This window comes from Ochotona curzoniae, unplaced genomic scaffold, assembly GCF_017591425.1.
Source record: "Ochotona curzoniae isolate NIBS_2020 unplaced genomic scaffold, NIBS_Ocur_1.0 contig_1071, whole genome shotgun sequence".
In the NCBI taxonomy this organism is placed as follows: Eukaryota; Metazoa; Chordata; class Mammalia; order Lagomorpha; family Ochotonidae; genus Ochotona; species Ochotona curzoniae.
In genome coordinates this window covers 15,359,703-15,375,201 of record NW_024464939.1, presented here as the reverse complement: position 1 = coordinate 15,375,201, position 15,499 = coordinate 15,359,703, and positions in this window count along the sequence as shown.

Genomic DNA, 15,499 nt, shown 5'->3' with positions numbered 1-15,499 from the left:
CAGCTCACTCTCTCAGTCTCGTGGTGCCAGATGAAATTTGTGTCAAGAGAATTATAAATTCTGTCTTTTTCTGTTATGTCTTTATGTTTCTTTTCTGTTTTCTTATGAAACAAGAGCATTCCAAAATCCCATGAATAGAAACCATGTATCTTTTCTGTATGCAAGTCCCTCCAGCTTTCTATTAGCAAAGCGCCACAAGGTACACAATTGCCAAATTCCACATATGAGTTATTCTTTGTTTCTTTACTTCACAAATCTATCAGTGCGTCTGATTAGTTCTGCATTAAAAGCATATTTATTTTCTTAATCACGTTTGGAACAAGTTTTTGAAAGTGTTAATGATATTAAGACATTTTCCTGTTTAATCAATATCTTCTCAATAAATTGACAATAAGCACTATTAGTACTAGTCTAGGTTCACTATGCTTTGATGTTCAACCACTGAAGACTAGTTTCTGCCCTTAAAAGCAGTAAGATCATCGATAACCAGCGAAGTCTCTTGGTAAAGGTTGCACATGTATTTCATTCAGGCTCTGACTCTTGAGACAAAGTGGCCTTCTGGGGACAACATTGAGAGCATGACAGATGAAGGCACCACCTGTGATGCTGGCATTCCATGTGGGTGCTGGTTGATGTTCCGGCCTCTCCACTTCCCATATGACTTCTTGCTAAACACTTGGTAAGTGCAGAGGAAAATGGCACAAGTTATTTGAACCACTTCCATACATTTGGGTGATTTAGATGAAATTTGTGGTTCCTGGCTTCAGCTTGGCCCAGTCTTGGCTTTCGCAGCCATCTGGCAGGTGCGAATGTCCTAACTCTGAAGTTCAAATAAATGATTAAGTATTTAAAATAACAACAAAAGAGGCCATCTTTAACAATTCAACTGAATGATCCCCTTCTCCATCCATGTTATATAATAATGAGGCCACAGTTACAGCACTGTTCAATCTCTGTATTATATGGTTTGATTATTTGTTTATTTTTTCTTTGTATGACTCCTTCTACAAGCAGGAGTCTAATTGTCTTTCACCACTTTTAACACATATTGAAATCGTCATGAACAACCTGTAAGTATTATATATATATATATATTTGAAAGAATTTAGAAGCAACCAATTTGAAATCCTGGTTTTTTAATATGTGACCTTCATATTCTTCCCATTTAATTGGTATGTTAGCAGTGAGTAGCAAAGTAGTGAGTATGCAATGCAATGTGTGAAAGAGATTATATTATACATCAGATTGCATTTATAATCTGGAAACTGTTAAACCTATACTGTACACAGCAATGATCTTAAAATCACAGCAGTAGAATTCTCCACTCCTGTTTTTCTTTTTTAAAACTATTTCAAGGGGTATCTGATGGTAGTCACTAGAACTTTCCTTGCATGTGGTGCTGCTGGATTTCAGCTCTCTGTATGAGATGATGCTATTTTTTTTTTTCCAGGGACGTACCACACTTTTTCTCAGACATTTGGAATTCAAGTTAAAAAAGTTTGTCTCTGTTAATTAGTGTTGGCTACAACTAAACTTATTACTTAATACCACTGCAACAAAGGCTGAATTAATTAGGTGAGCATGGGCATACGTTCTAAGCAATGCTATTGTAATGCAATATTAGGGGCTGGTTGCAAAAATAAAATGTGAAAGTTTATAGAAAATAAGGTCAGGAGTTTAACATTTTAAAAAAAGACAATAGAAAATAAAGAAAAAAAAAAAAAACTCACCAAAATGCACTTACTGATTTGCCTAGGCTGTGTTTGTGTGGTAAGGCTAGTAATAATGTCATTTAGGAGTACATGTATTCCCATTTGGCTTGCAGCTGTCACTAACATCATTTCCTGCTCGTGGTATTATTTCAAAGTTTGCTTCTTAAACTCATGTTCTTTATGATCCTTTTGCTCTCAAGTATCTTCCCACCCTCGTAAGACTCCACCCCGGGCCTGCCTTTGTGTTCCACTTCACAGCTAATCATCACAGATTAATACCAGGGGCACTTTTGTCTAGGAGGTTTCTGCCAGAAAAGGGAAGAGAGAGAGAGAGAGAGAACTGGGAAGAAAGCTCCTGCTAAGTGAATACGTCTACTCATGTTCTTCTGTGTTTTACATGGTCTCTTCTATAAAAGAAATCACGGAAGTCAATGGATTAAATATAAATGTGAAGTAAGGAAATATGAGATAAAAGAGAACGGATAAAAATGTACTTGAGCCCAATGGGTGGACCATGTGGTGAGCTGATATAATACTTTAATTCAGGCATCCCTGTGGTTAGCTCAGGTTGACAACATTTCAAAGATGACAATTATTTGGAATAAATCCAAGATTAAATTTTAAATAAAAATGTTCATAAATCATAGCTCTTCCACTATGAATAGGACTAGCACATAAGCAATTACTTATAGGAGCAATATTATCTTGCAATTCAAGCTGCTTCTTAAGTTGATTTGACTAAAAGCTTATCTTTTTCCCCCAAAGTAAAATGAAAAGATTCAACTTGTCATGCTTTGTTCAGTGTGTGAAGCTAAATTAGAAGAATAATTTATTCTCTCAAAAAAATGATGACAATAAGAAATATAAATACAGGAACAAATTTTAAGATGTGGTTATATTTGGGTGGAGGATAAGGGGGCCATGTTGAAAATGTTGATTGGGAAAGTAGGTGGGAATGATTTCTCAGTGCATTTATGAGAACAGCAAGTGATGCAAGCAACTCTGACCTGGAAAGGAACTTTCCATCACTTATTTATAAAATGATGGAATCTGTGAAACAGCTATCTTTTAATCACTTATTGATTGGAGAGACTTATAGTGCTTAAGCATCAGTTAAAAAAAAAAGTCTGGGGCCAAGTGTGGTGGCCTAGCGGCTCAAGTCCTCGCCTTGAATGTGCCTAGATCCCATATGGGCGCTGGTTCTAATCCAGTAGCTCCACTTCCCATCCAGCTCCCTGCCTGTGGCCTGGGGAAGCAGTTGAGGATGGCCCAAAGCCTTGGAACCCTACACCTGTGTGGGAAACCTGGAAGAAGTCCCTGGATCCTGGCTTCAGATTGGGACAGCACCGGCCATTGTGCCCATTTGGGGAATGGATCATTGGATGGAAGATCTTCCTCTGTCTTTCTTCCTCTCTGTATATCTGACTTTGCAATAAAAATAAATAAAATCTTTAAGAAAAAGTCTGGTTATGCCACAGACAAGCATTTTGTCCATAAGTATCAGTTTTATAATCTGTACAGTGACCATTTTAACTTCACAGGATTTGCTTAGTAACAGACTACATATAGAGCTCTTAGCATGATATTGAACAGATTTTAGATGCTATTCTGAAGTCTGATCTTGATGAAGCAATTATGAAGAACGATATACATAAATGGGAACTTCAAAAAGTTCATGGAGGTGGACCTGGCACCGTGGCCTAGTGGCTAAAATCCTCGCCTTGAACGTGCTAGGATCCCATATGGGTGCCGGTTCTAATCCCAGCAGCTCCACTTCCCATCTAGCTCCCTGCCTGTGGCCTGGGAAAGCAGTGGAGAATGGCCCAAAGACTTGGGACCCTGCACCCGTGTGGGAGACCTGGAAGAAGTTCCTGGTTCCTGGCTTTGGATCTGTGCAGCATCGGCCGTTGTGGTCACTTAGGAAATGAATCATTGGATGGAAGATCTTGCTTTCTGTCTCTCCTCTCTGTATATCTGACTTTGTAATGAAAATCATAAGTCTTAAGAAAAAAAAAATAATGAAGGGGCTCAGCACAGTAACCTAGTGGCTAAAGTCCTTACCTTGTATGTGCTGGGATCCCATACAGGTGCTAGTTATAATTCAGGTGGCCCTGCTCCCTGCTTGTGGCCTTGGAATGCGTTCAAGGATGACCCAAAGCCTTGGGACCCTGCACCCGCATGAGAGACTTGGAAGAGGCTCCGGGCTCCTGGTTTCAGATTGGTGCAGCTCTGGATGTTTCAGCTGCTTGGTGAGTGAATCAGCAGATAGAAGATCTTCCTATCTGTCTCTCATCCTCTTTGAATATCTGACTTTCCAAAACAAAAAATCTTTAAAAAAATTAATGGAAAATACAATTTAAAAATACTTATTTTGATGAAAAAAACGTTTGGTAATCCATTCTTATCTTTCTCAAACTATGCCTTTTTATGGAGTTCTTGAAGACCACTTACATACATGGGTTTCAGTTTTTGTTAGTTTTTAATTCCGTTTCCATCAATCTCTGAAGTACCTTTATAACCACAGGCACACACATTCAACTCTAAGACAGTTTCTGAATGTTTACTTTGTTAAGTAAAATGTTTCTCTACCCTGAGCTTGCTTTTTTTTTTTTTTTGAGATTTATTTATTGGAAAGGTGGATATACAGAGAGGAGGAGAGACAGAGAGAAAGAACTTCCGTCTGATGATTTACTCCCCAAGTGACTACAACGGCCGGTACTTGCCAATCCGGATCCAGGAGCCAGGAGCCAGGAACTTCTTCCACGCGGGTGCAGGGTCCCAAGTCTTTGGGCCATCCTCAACTGCTTTCCCATTGCACAAGTGGGCAGCTAGATGGGAAGTGGGGCCTGCCAGGATTAGAATCAGTGCCTATATGGGATCCCAGCGAGTGCGACATGATGACTTTAACCGCTACGCTATTGTGTTGGGTCCTATTGGTGAAGGCATCAGAATTGGCAAACATTATTCTAGTGTGTTTTTTTCAAGTTAACAATTTGGCAGTGGCTTTAAATCTTTTTGAATTGTGACCTGCAAAATACAGAAAATTTGTAATTGTATTCTAGTCCAAATATAGATAGAATCACACAGAAGGAAACCAAGTTCCACGAAAATCATAGTATCCTAAATAAAAAATAGTGAAGCCATATTTTTCTGTTTTATTTTGTTTAAGATGTCACAACCCAATATATCAAGTATCAGAACCATTTCCATTTATACAACATTTCTATTTGCCTCAATTTGGTGGGTTAATATGTGGTGGGGTGCATTTTTGATTTCATGAGCTATGATCTTAGATCATACTTGTGATTAAGATTTGGTTTTGCCTGGAATATTGGCAAAAGTGTGAATAAAACAATTTAGGAAAGAAGTATGTTGAGGAGTTGGCACTCTGGCATAGTGAGTTAAACCTATGTCTCTGGTGCATACATCCAATATGGAGTCAGTTCAGTTCCCTGCTTCTCCACTTCCAATCCAGCTCCCTGCTCATGACCTGATAAAGCAGTGAAAGGTGGCCCAAGTTCTTGGGCCCCTGTGCCCATGTGGGGCCAGGAAGAAGCTAATAGTTTCCAGGTTCAGATCAACTCAAGCTCTGGTCTTAGCAGCCACTGGGGAGAGGTGGAGGGGCGTGAATCAGCAGTTGAAGAGCCCCCTCTGTCTCTTCTTCTATGTAACTCTAACTTTCAAGCAAAAATAAACAGATTTTCTTTCTTTTTTCTTTAAAGAATACCTGCATTGTTACCATATTTCTGGAGAGCAATTCTTTGAAGCATCTGCAAAGCAGGGAAAATGCACATGCTATTCCCAATATCAATTCTATTCCACACACTTGCCCAGAGTATAGCTACAAATCTCTATGAAAATAAGTCACGGGGATGTCTCTAACAACATTTTTGAAATCAGGAAATTAGCTAAAAAGAAAGAGATTGTGTCTTAATTGAATGCATTCCTTGTGACATGTTCATGTGATATCTTTCAGCAATTGAAATGTTGTTGGCAAAAACAGCAAGTTTAAAAGCAAGTTATAAAAAAATAAGCATAATATAGATGATATCAGAAGTTGTTGGCTTACATCTAGATTAGTTCTCCATTGTTGTCCTATTCTGTTCTCTGATTGTGGAGACCAATCTGGCTGGACCGTATCAATAGGGTTTATATCACCAAAACTCTTGGATTTGCAGTCTCGTAAAGTCCCCTTATTCTGGTGGTGTTCCTTGTTCATCCTCATGTTTCCTAGCAAAATACTGACTCTCCAGAGCTTTCTTCTTGTTGAATATACTCCCATTTCTAGTCATTTGCAAAGAGGGTTGGTAATGGGTCACTTGGACTTACTGAGCCAATCTTTGTGATTCTTCTGTATTCAAACAAACTTTTGTAGCTTCCCTCTTTCTAGGTAAATTTCTTGAAATAGCCACTGGGATACCTCATGTGTTCTCTTTGGAGAAGATGCTTAGGACAGATTAAGCAAGCATTGCACAGTCTTGATTTTGAAATGAAAAAAGAATTCACATGGCATATAAATGTTTCTCTTTTTATTAGTCCTATTCAGTAAAATGGCATGCAGAGAAGGAATGATTCAATAGCAACGGGCATACCTATTTCTGGAGTAACAAGAACACAATCAAGTTGTCTGTGGATTAGGAATCATTCCTGCATATTTCTTTGAGATCATTACTAAAGGAGATTGGCATTTGGGTGGCTGGGCTGGGTAGGCAAGCTCCAACTTACAGGCTTCATACAATTGACAAAGGACGTGATATAAAAGGGCAAAGATAGAGCAAATTTGCACCTTGCTTCTAGGGTCAGGGTATCCTTTTTCTTTTGTCCTGACATAAAAATGTCAGGTGCTCTGATTTTCAGATTCTTGAACTTCTACCATTGGCCTCTTGGGCTTTTGAGCCTTCAGGGCTGGACTGCAAGTTTTATCAACTTCTTTGATTCTAAGACTGAGCCATGTGTGCCCAGCACGGTGGACTAGTGGATAAAGTCCTTGCCTTGAATGTGCCAGGATCCCTATATGGGTGCTGATTCTAATCCTGGCAGTCCCGTTTGCCTTCCAACTCCCTGCTTGTGGCCTGAGAAAGCAGTCAAGGACAGCCCAAAACCTTGGGACCCTGCACCCACGTGGGAGACCCAGAAGAGGCTCCGGGCTCTTGGCTCCTGGCTTTGGATCGGCACAGGTCCAGTCATTGCGATTACGTAGGGAGTGACTCATCAGACAAAAGAACTTCCTCTCTATCTCTCCTCTTCTCTGTATACCTGACTTTTCTTTAACAATAAATAAACCTTAAAAGAAAAGACTGAATCATGCCACTGGAAACTGTGATCTCCAGCTTCATCGGCCTATTGTGGGGCTTCTCAGATTCCCTAATATCTGTGTATGTTAACATCTATTGGTGATGTCTCTCCCTGGTACCTGGATTAAGACAGCAAGGCAGGGGAAGAAAATGCAGGGATTACTGAAACAACTGGATAAACAGTTTGAGCTTTAATCAAAGCCATCATCAAAACTGATTTAATTTTAAAACATTTAGGTAAACCATGCTTCAAAAGGTTGTACAAAAATGGAATTAACTAATAAGTTTATTTTGGTAAAAAAGTGTTTTAAAACCCATGCAGAACTTTTGCATAGTATGCATTTCCATGAACTTCTAAATAAATCTTTCATTTAAACAGATTTAAAAATGAATACATATATCCATATATAGGTTTCAGCTACATACTAAGAGACATTCACTAAAAATTGTTGACTAAATCAAAGGAAACAATAAGCATTTGTCTTATTGTTCTTTATGCAATAATCTACAGTATTAAAAATAGTGAGTGGAGGCAATTTTGAATATTTGAAAATACTCCCAAGTTTCCACAGCATATATTCATTTAAAACCATTATTTATAGTCAAAAAGGATGACAGTGCTGGGCCTGGCACGGCAGCCTAGTGGCTAAAGTCCTTCCCTTGCACGGGCCGGGATCCCATATATGTGTCAGCTCTAATCCTGGCCACTCTGCTTCCCATCTGGTTCCCTGATTGTGGCCTGGGAAAGTAGTCTAGGATGGCCCAAAGCTTTGGAACCCTGCACCCATGTGAAAGACCCGGAAGAAGCTTCAGGCTCCAGGCTCCTGGCTTCGGATTGACTCAGCTCTGGCCATTGCAGCCGCTAGGGGACTGAATCAATGGAGAGAAGATCTTCCTCTCTGTCTCTCCTCCTCTCTGTTTATCCACCTTCCCAATATATATAAATGAACCTTAAAAAAAAAAAAAAAAGGATGACAATCCAAAGAAAGAGCATTTAAGTGATTCTGGGATAGCCACAAAACTTCCAGGTGAAATATTTCTATGGTTTTTATTTTTAAAAAAGCAAGTAAATACTTTTACTTACATCACTGAGATTATGGGATGGATTTCAGTTTGGAAGAATCCAAGGCAGAAGTTTCCATTTTATGTTCTTCCAGTCACATACCCATCTGGACTGCCTAACCCATTTCCCTGGTTCAATACTCTCAGTAGACAAACTGACCCTTAATTTGGAAATCATCAAGAAAGTTTTACATTTTAAAAACTGTATCATAAATGCCACTGCATATAACTTGCTCAAGAGTCAGAGATCCAGGATTTTAAGGAGGTATAAGGAGCTTCCCGAGGGCAAGATAGATTATTAATAATTAAAATTTCTAAATGAATGAATGGGTCTAGGCATTTTTCATCCCAACTACGGACTTCAACAAAAGAGAAAAAGCATTTTGTGCCTCTTGTTGAAAGCAAACACCATCCAAGGCATGAGTCATGAGACTGTTCAAACCTCTGGAAATAGCCTTCAGCTTTGAGGAAGCGAAGATGACGGAGGAACATATTAAATTGTACCTTGAGTGTGTAACCAGCAAATCCAGATTTATGAACTCATGTCAAATGCTTGTACCTTTTTTTAAGATACTGTGACTTCTGTGTAGCTCACTTGGAGCATTGTATGGAAAACAGTGTAGGAAAATCCAAGAAAAAATTTTAAAACATATCAAAGTTAAATTTTTTGGCTAGAATGTTTTGTACTGATCAAAATTGTGGACATTTTTGGTAGTAAAATGTTAAACAAATGCAAGGGGGTAATCTGTCTTTGGGAAAGAACACATGAGTCATTTATGGGTCTCTAAGCTCTTTGTTTCTACCTGAATGAAGTCATAAGAGTGTTTGCCCTGAGTTGTACAATAAGTTATACCGGGTGTGTGTACGTGAGTGGGTGTGTGGTTGTCTTCATCATGTGTAGTTGTACTAATAAGTGTTTAAATGATTTGAAGTTACAGGCCATAAGTAAGATAAGGAATGTAGATTAAACTTCCTGTTGTATAATTATATATTGATATTTTTAGTATAATTATGTTTTGGAAATTCAAGCTTAAATTGGAATCCAAAATGATAATTTGGGAATAACTGAGAGAACAGACTGTCAATTTTAGGACTATCTTGAAATGGTACTTTGCTAATCTTAAGGGGTCTAGCTCATAATGACGTAAGAAATAACTGTAATTAATCTCTAAGATGATGAATATCCTAATCAATGTGATTTAATCATTGCACATTGTATATATGTATCAAAATATGACATTCTGGCTGATAAATATGTGCAGCTGTTGTGTGCTGATAAAATTTCAGATAGCCTAGATGATGAAAGCTTGGTCTCGGTTAATCATCTAATTTTAGGTAGAATTGCTGATCTTCATTTGGTTTATCGCTACTGCCACGCAATAAATGTTAACTTTGATTTCAAATGGAAGGTTTAATGTCATTAAAATGGCTGGATATTTAGTAGGCAAGTCAAATTACTTTACCTCTCAAAAAATTTAGTGAGAAACTTGAATTCAAGATTAAAGTGTAAAACCCTAAAAGGTTACCATGGTATTTTACTGTTACATAGAAAAGTTTCCTGAAGGTAAGAAAGAACAAGGTGCTAAGAGACAAAATAATTTTCTTTGTTCGCTGGGTGGAGGGTGAATAATAATTCATATGATATATAAATGCCTTAATTTTTATGAGCTAGGAAAAGAATAATAAAAAAGGAGTCTTACGGTAATGTTTATTCATATGAGATTGTTGATGAAAAACTATAATTAAGGGGGAAAAGATTATGTAAGAAGAGAAAATGGGCTGATTTTGCAACTCAGTAACAGATGATGTAAAGTTTTCCACTTAAAATTGTTTGCAGATAATTTAGCCACTAGCATTTCTAAAAGGAGTAATACTTCCTATACTTAGGAACTATCATTTCAGGGCTAGAGGCTTGGGGTGATGTTTCAAGAATCCAGTATGTGCGTGACTGGATTCAGGTCTCAGTTGTGCTTTCCGTTGCAACTTGTATGAATGAATATCCTGGGTTACAGCAGGTGGTGACTCAGCTACCTGACTTTCCTACCTGTGTGGGGTATGTGAATTGAGTTCTGGGCTCCTGGCTTTGGCGTGGCCCAGCCTTGGGTGACAGGGTGGAGCAGTCTGAGGAGTTAGTTGGCAAATGGAAGATTTCTCTCACCCTCCCTGCCTTAAAAAATTTGTAACTCATTCAATATTTTCGCTATAACAAAATGTGTATTTTTTGCAAAATGTATTTAGTTCTTCAAATTGTGATTAAGTTTCAAAGAAACTGCATGTGTTGCAGAAGTCTATGCTATCTCTGTGCAGTAGAAAGAAAAGACACACACAGACCATACATGGCTCCGTGTGAGCCATAAAATTGTGATAGCTTGAATTACGGCATTCTGGCAATGTCTCAGGCTGGAAACACAGATGTCCAGCCTCGAACATATGAAAATGCAAAAAAGAAAAAGAAAGTTAAATGCCAGCTTAGATACTATGCTGACGGTGTGCTAAAAATGAATTTCAAGCACTAAAAATACCATTGATAGAAGACACTATCAAAAAGCTTCCAAGCCCGAGATTAAGAAATGTCCCTCACTGATGTTGTTTCAGAAACAGAAAGCTTTTATTCTTATTGGCAGGGCATCACGAATTAACAGATGCGCTTGCGTAAGTGTTTGCATGCTGTTTTTGGGGGGCGTCTAGTATGAGTATGTGCATAAGGAAAGAAGGAGTTAATGGGTTAAACGCTGTGTAAATGTTACTGCAGTGAAATTACAGCTGCTCGTTCAGATGAATACTCTCCACTTCTCGTATAGCTTTAAATTATGGACAAACGCTTGCAATTGTGAACTCCTTACACTGTGGCTGCCTGTTCCCAGGCTTGATCAGCCGGCGCTGTCCAATGGGATTACTGTAAGCCTTCACGGCAGCCTGCCAGCCACTGATGAGAAACTCATCTCCCTGGATATTAGATTGCTCTCTTTATTCCATCCTTGTGACGGCTGTGATTGCTGTCATGGTGTTAGGTTAGAAATTAGCATTTTGTAGCCCCAATTTTGCCATCCAGAACATACTCTGAAAAAAAAAAATTCAAAGAATGGTAATTTCTTCTGTCAAAAACAGGAACCCATGGCTACCACGATACAGATGTCTACAAAACTTAGGTCAGGACACACTGTGATCCTGGCTGGCAGAGCTGATGCAAGGACTGTTGAGCTGTTGGACCACAGGCCTCTGCTTAGGAACTAATGGTTTTTGCTTTATAAACCTGAGGCTGAAACTCTGGGTGAGTCCTTGAAAATGTAAAAAATTAAAATACAGTAATCTTGATATTTAACATAGGGCTTTAAAATTCAAATAAATCACAAGAAATTAGTTTGTGCAAGGCCAAAAGGACAATTGCTAGCATCATTCCAGATCTTGTGTCTGAAAACAATAGCAATAAATAGTAATCTCTTGTAATAGTTTCTTTCTGATAAATATTTCTGAGTGAATGATAAAAATGATGAACCACAAAAAAAAAAATCTGCAAAATTGAGTGGTAAATGCCATCATTTTTATTTGGTCCATTTTCCATAAATTATTTATAGGAACTGACCAATGCAGTGGCATTATAGCCATCAATAGTCTACATCATAAATGATTCTATAAATATCTTTGTATTAATATTTTCTCTGTCCCATATATGATTGTACACTTTATAAAAATGATTAAGTAACCCCTGAGTTTTTTTTCAGTTTTGCATCATGATTAGAACATATGTGAATTAAATTTCTACTCTCTATGCTGGAGATTAATTACAACAAAAAAAGTGAAAGCAATTTAATTTTTGGTTAGAAATGATATAGTTTCCTTATCTTTGGTTTCTTCCTAGGCTTTCCACAGACATGCTAATTTTTCCTGTCATTAACAGGGAACAAGCTGGAAAGGAGTCTGACATGTGAGGTGCACAGATTCTGTTAGGAGCCTCGATTTTTATCCACCCAAGCTTATCCGTCATCTTTAATCATGCAAAAGGCAGAATTACTTAATCATTTCATTTTATTGAAAAGAAAAAGAAAGATTTACATTAAAATTATGACACAAGAGGGAAAAAAAATAAATCGGAAATGATGATGCAGGGAAGGTCACGTGGAGACTGAAGCTGCTCTGGTTTTGTGATGCTCAGGTAAAGCAATGACCTAGGCAAGCCAAGACATAAAAGCAATGCTGATAGTAGCTGCTGAGGGAAAGCCACCTTGCCTTTGCTTTCACACTTACATTCCTAGTGTGTTGCCTTCTTAGCAAATTAAGTGGGAAGCCAAGACAAATAATTAACCATGAGGCCTAATTACCCACACCTCCCTCCTCACTCCAGACTGAATACTGCTCTAATGATAATCTTATTTAGAGGGTCATGATCTCAACATTTCAATGCAAAACCTTGAAAATCTTTGTATGAAATACTTCTTTTGATTCTAAAAGCAAAAGTCAACCACTCAGACTGTAATAATTAATAAGTTCAGTCTGTAGATAATGATGTAAGCTTATTTTTTTTTGAAGGAACTGAGTAGTTTTGTTTTTAATATGTATTAGTGGTGTTTTATATATGGTTTGATAATAAGCACTGTTTCATATACAATACTTCATGTCAGACACTCATTTCAAAATTCCCCTTTTCTGTACTTCCTATTTAATTTCTGTTTTTTTTCAGTTGAAATGTTATTAGTTATTCCAAAGATGAGCAGTATTTAAGAATTTACTAAGCCATTAATTTATAATGATTTTATGATCATATATCATATGAAACTAAACATTTTCAAAGAAATAGTCAGGTGCCTTGAAGTTTTTTGTTCCTTTTTTTTAACTATTCCAAATGTATTTATTGCCTTGAAAGGCACAATTAATATTTTTCTGTAAACATTCTATACTTCAATTTAAAAAAAATAAGCAATTACACTGAATAAAAAGAACAATGATATATGACTCAAGTAAAAATGTTTATTTTTCTAAGGCCACCTACCAATTTTATTTATTATTTTAACTTCTAATAAGTAGTGGCTTAATTTCTACTATGTCCCAAGAATTGTGCTAGGTACTCTGGGAATAGCTATGAACAAAACTCTTGACTGTAAAATATTTTATTACATCTTTGTCATAACACAAGTAGTTAAGAATCCAGAAGTGAAAATACATTTTCCCTACTCATCTAGATCAGTAATTGATTGTTTTAACTGAACCTTAGTTTCTTTATACCAGCTCTACGCAAGTGCTCAGTCACTCAGTGGTACTGAACTAATTCAAATATTCAGGCTTTATTTGGCACTCAAAATGCTTGCATTGATTTTAAATTGTACAGCTGAGATTATCTAAGAGTCATACTGCTCTTATAGAAACATAAGCTCAACAAAATTGTTCACAGTAATTCATTTGATAATCAAAAGATACACTTGAAATTTATTTATAAACATATAGAAACTATAGGGGAGCTGTAATTTTTAAAACTATACAATTTATACAATCAGGTTTTAGACTTACATGCTTCATTATAGGATCTTTAAGATTGGGAAATATATATTCAAAATCAAACTATTTTTTCTCTCTAAAGTATCCTTAAACTGCAGACTGTAAGATAACAATTTCATACCCTAAGCACGTTGGAGAGATAAAGTTTTACTTACATTTTATTTATCTTCCTTGGAGATTTTGTTGCTGGGAAGTTCAAGAATTTCTCTACATTTTTATCATTCATTCTTTAAAAATCCATATGCAAAAAAAAAAAGCCATATGCAGCTGGTTTTTACATTCAGTGACAAATAGAAAATAAAATATAAAAAGAAAACAATATTAAAAACTTTACTTACATATTTAGATGAACTAGTCATCTTGGTTAAGAAATAAGTTAAGAAAACAAACAATTTTATTTATATGCATATTAAAAACTGAGTTATATTAAAACATAATACTTTATTAAAATAGATTGCTGATGCTCATATGTATGAATATGTGCTTGCAAGAATTTTGAATCCCATTATAAGACAGAAACAATGAAATAAAATAGGACAAAATTTTATGCTTAAACATTCCTAAATAAATCCAAATTAATCTTATTGTCACTCCGCATATCACCACAGATATTTGACATCCTTTTCCAAGGATCTTTTCTTCAACTATTTTAGTCTTTCTTTAAAATATCTTTATACTTTGTCAGAGATAAAATATATATAATAATGCAATATGATATCAAATTAAATTAAAAATAAAATCCTTTCAGATTTACTGTAATCTTGTTTTTTTAATATAGAGAAATAAGCCTAAATGTTTTCATTTTTATATTTCTTCTCAAAACATTTTATCCTTCAACAATGTAATTTTCCTGAAAATATTCATATATTTCAGTTCACTAAGTTCTTTACTACCTTAGGTTCAAAATGAAAACTTTATTTAACAGGCAGCATTCAGAAAAAAGTAATGATTGTAAGGTCAAATATCTGGGACATGAAAACACGTTAGACTACTCTAGTTTTACAGCAATAGGTGGCACTGTTACCTAAATGCTCTGATTTTATTGAAAGAACTTGAAATGGGTTCTCTCTGTATAAAAATTCATAAATGTAAACAAATGGGAACATGGACGAATTTGTAAAATTTCCAGAGAAATTTTGTTATCATTATTATTTATTTAGAATTACATTTACTAAAACAGTCAGCAATACATCAAGTTGTGGAAATGTAGATTAAAATTTATGGCAGTAAATATAATGAAATGGATGTACACTGAATATAAGTCATGAAAATGTTGACTTGTTAGTACAAACAGAAATAATTATTTTTTTCCCTGTGGAACTTTGCTTCATAAATTCCTAATTCTATAGATTTTAGTATTGGAATTCTGAGGTGTTCTAAAAACCCAACAATAATTCAGAGTATTTAAACTGATTAGTGAAACCCACTTTCCACTGCCATATTTCTTGTCAATTGTTTTATGTGGTGCTACAAATAAATGCCAAGCTAGTTGTGTGATCACTGTGTATGTTAACTGTAGTGAAACTCAACAACATTCAACTACTTTTTACAGTTGTAAAGAAACAGGATTTTTAACCCCTGTTGACATGGTCATTTTTTAGCATCTAAAAGAGGGAAGGAAATACATATAATAGTAAATATGTAATTATGTATATGTACATGTGTGTGGGTGTATATATGTGTGTGCTCACAGTGTTAATAGTAAGAATGAGCTGTAAGGACTGAGCAGTTTATATAAGCTAGGCAACAATGTCCCGATGCATGGCAGACTGCAATTTGACTCACTCCTTTCCTTTTGCCAAACACAGCCTGTCACCAGGATTAAGTTGAAAACAGGCTTAACTTTAGCTGCCACATCTTGCAATGTGGCGTTGTGCAAGCCAGTCTGTGCCAAGTCTCATAAATGTATTATGGTTACACTGACGAATGGCTGAAGCGGTC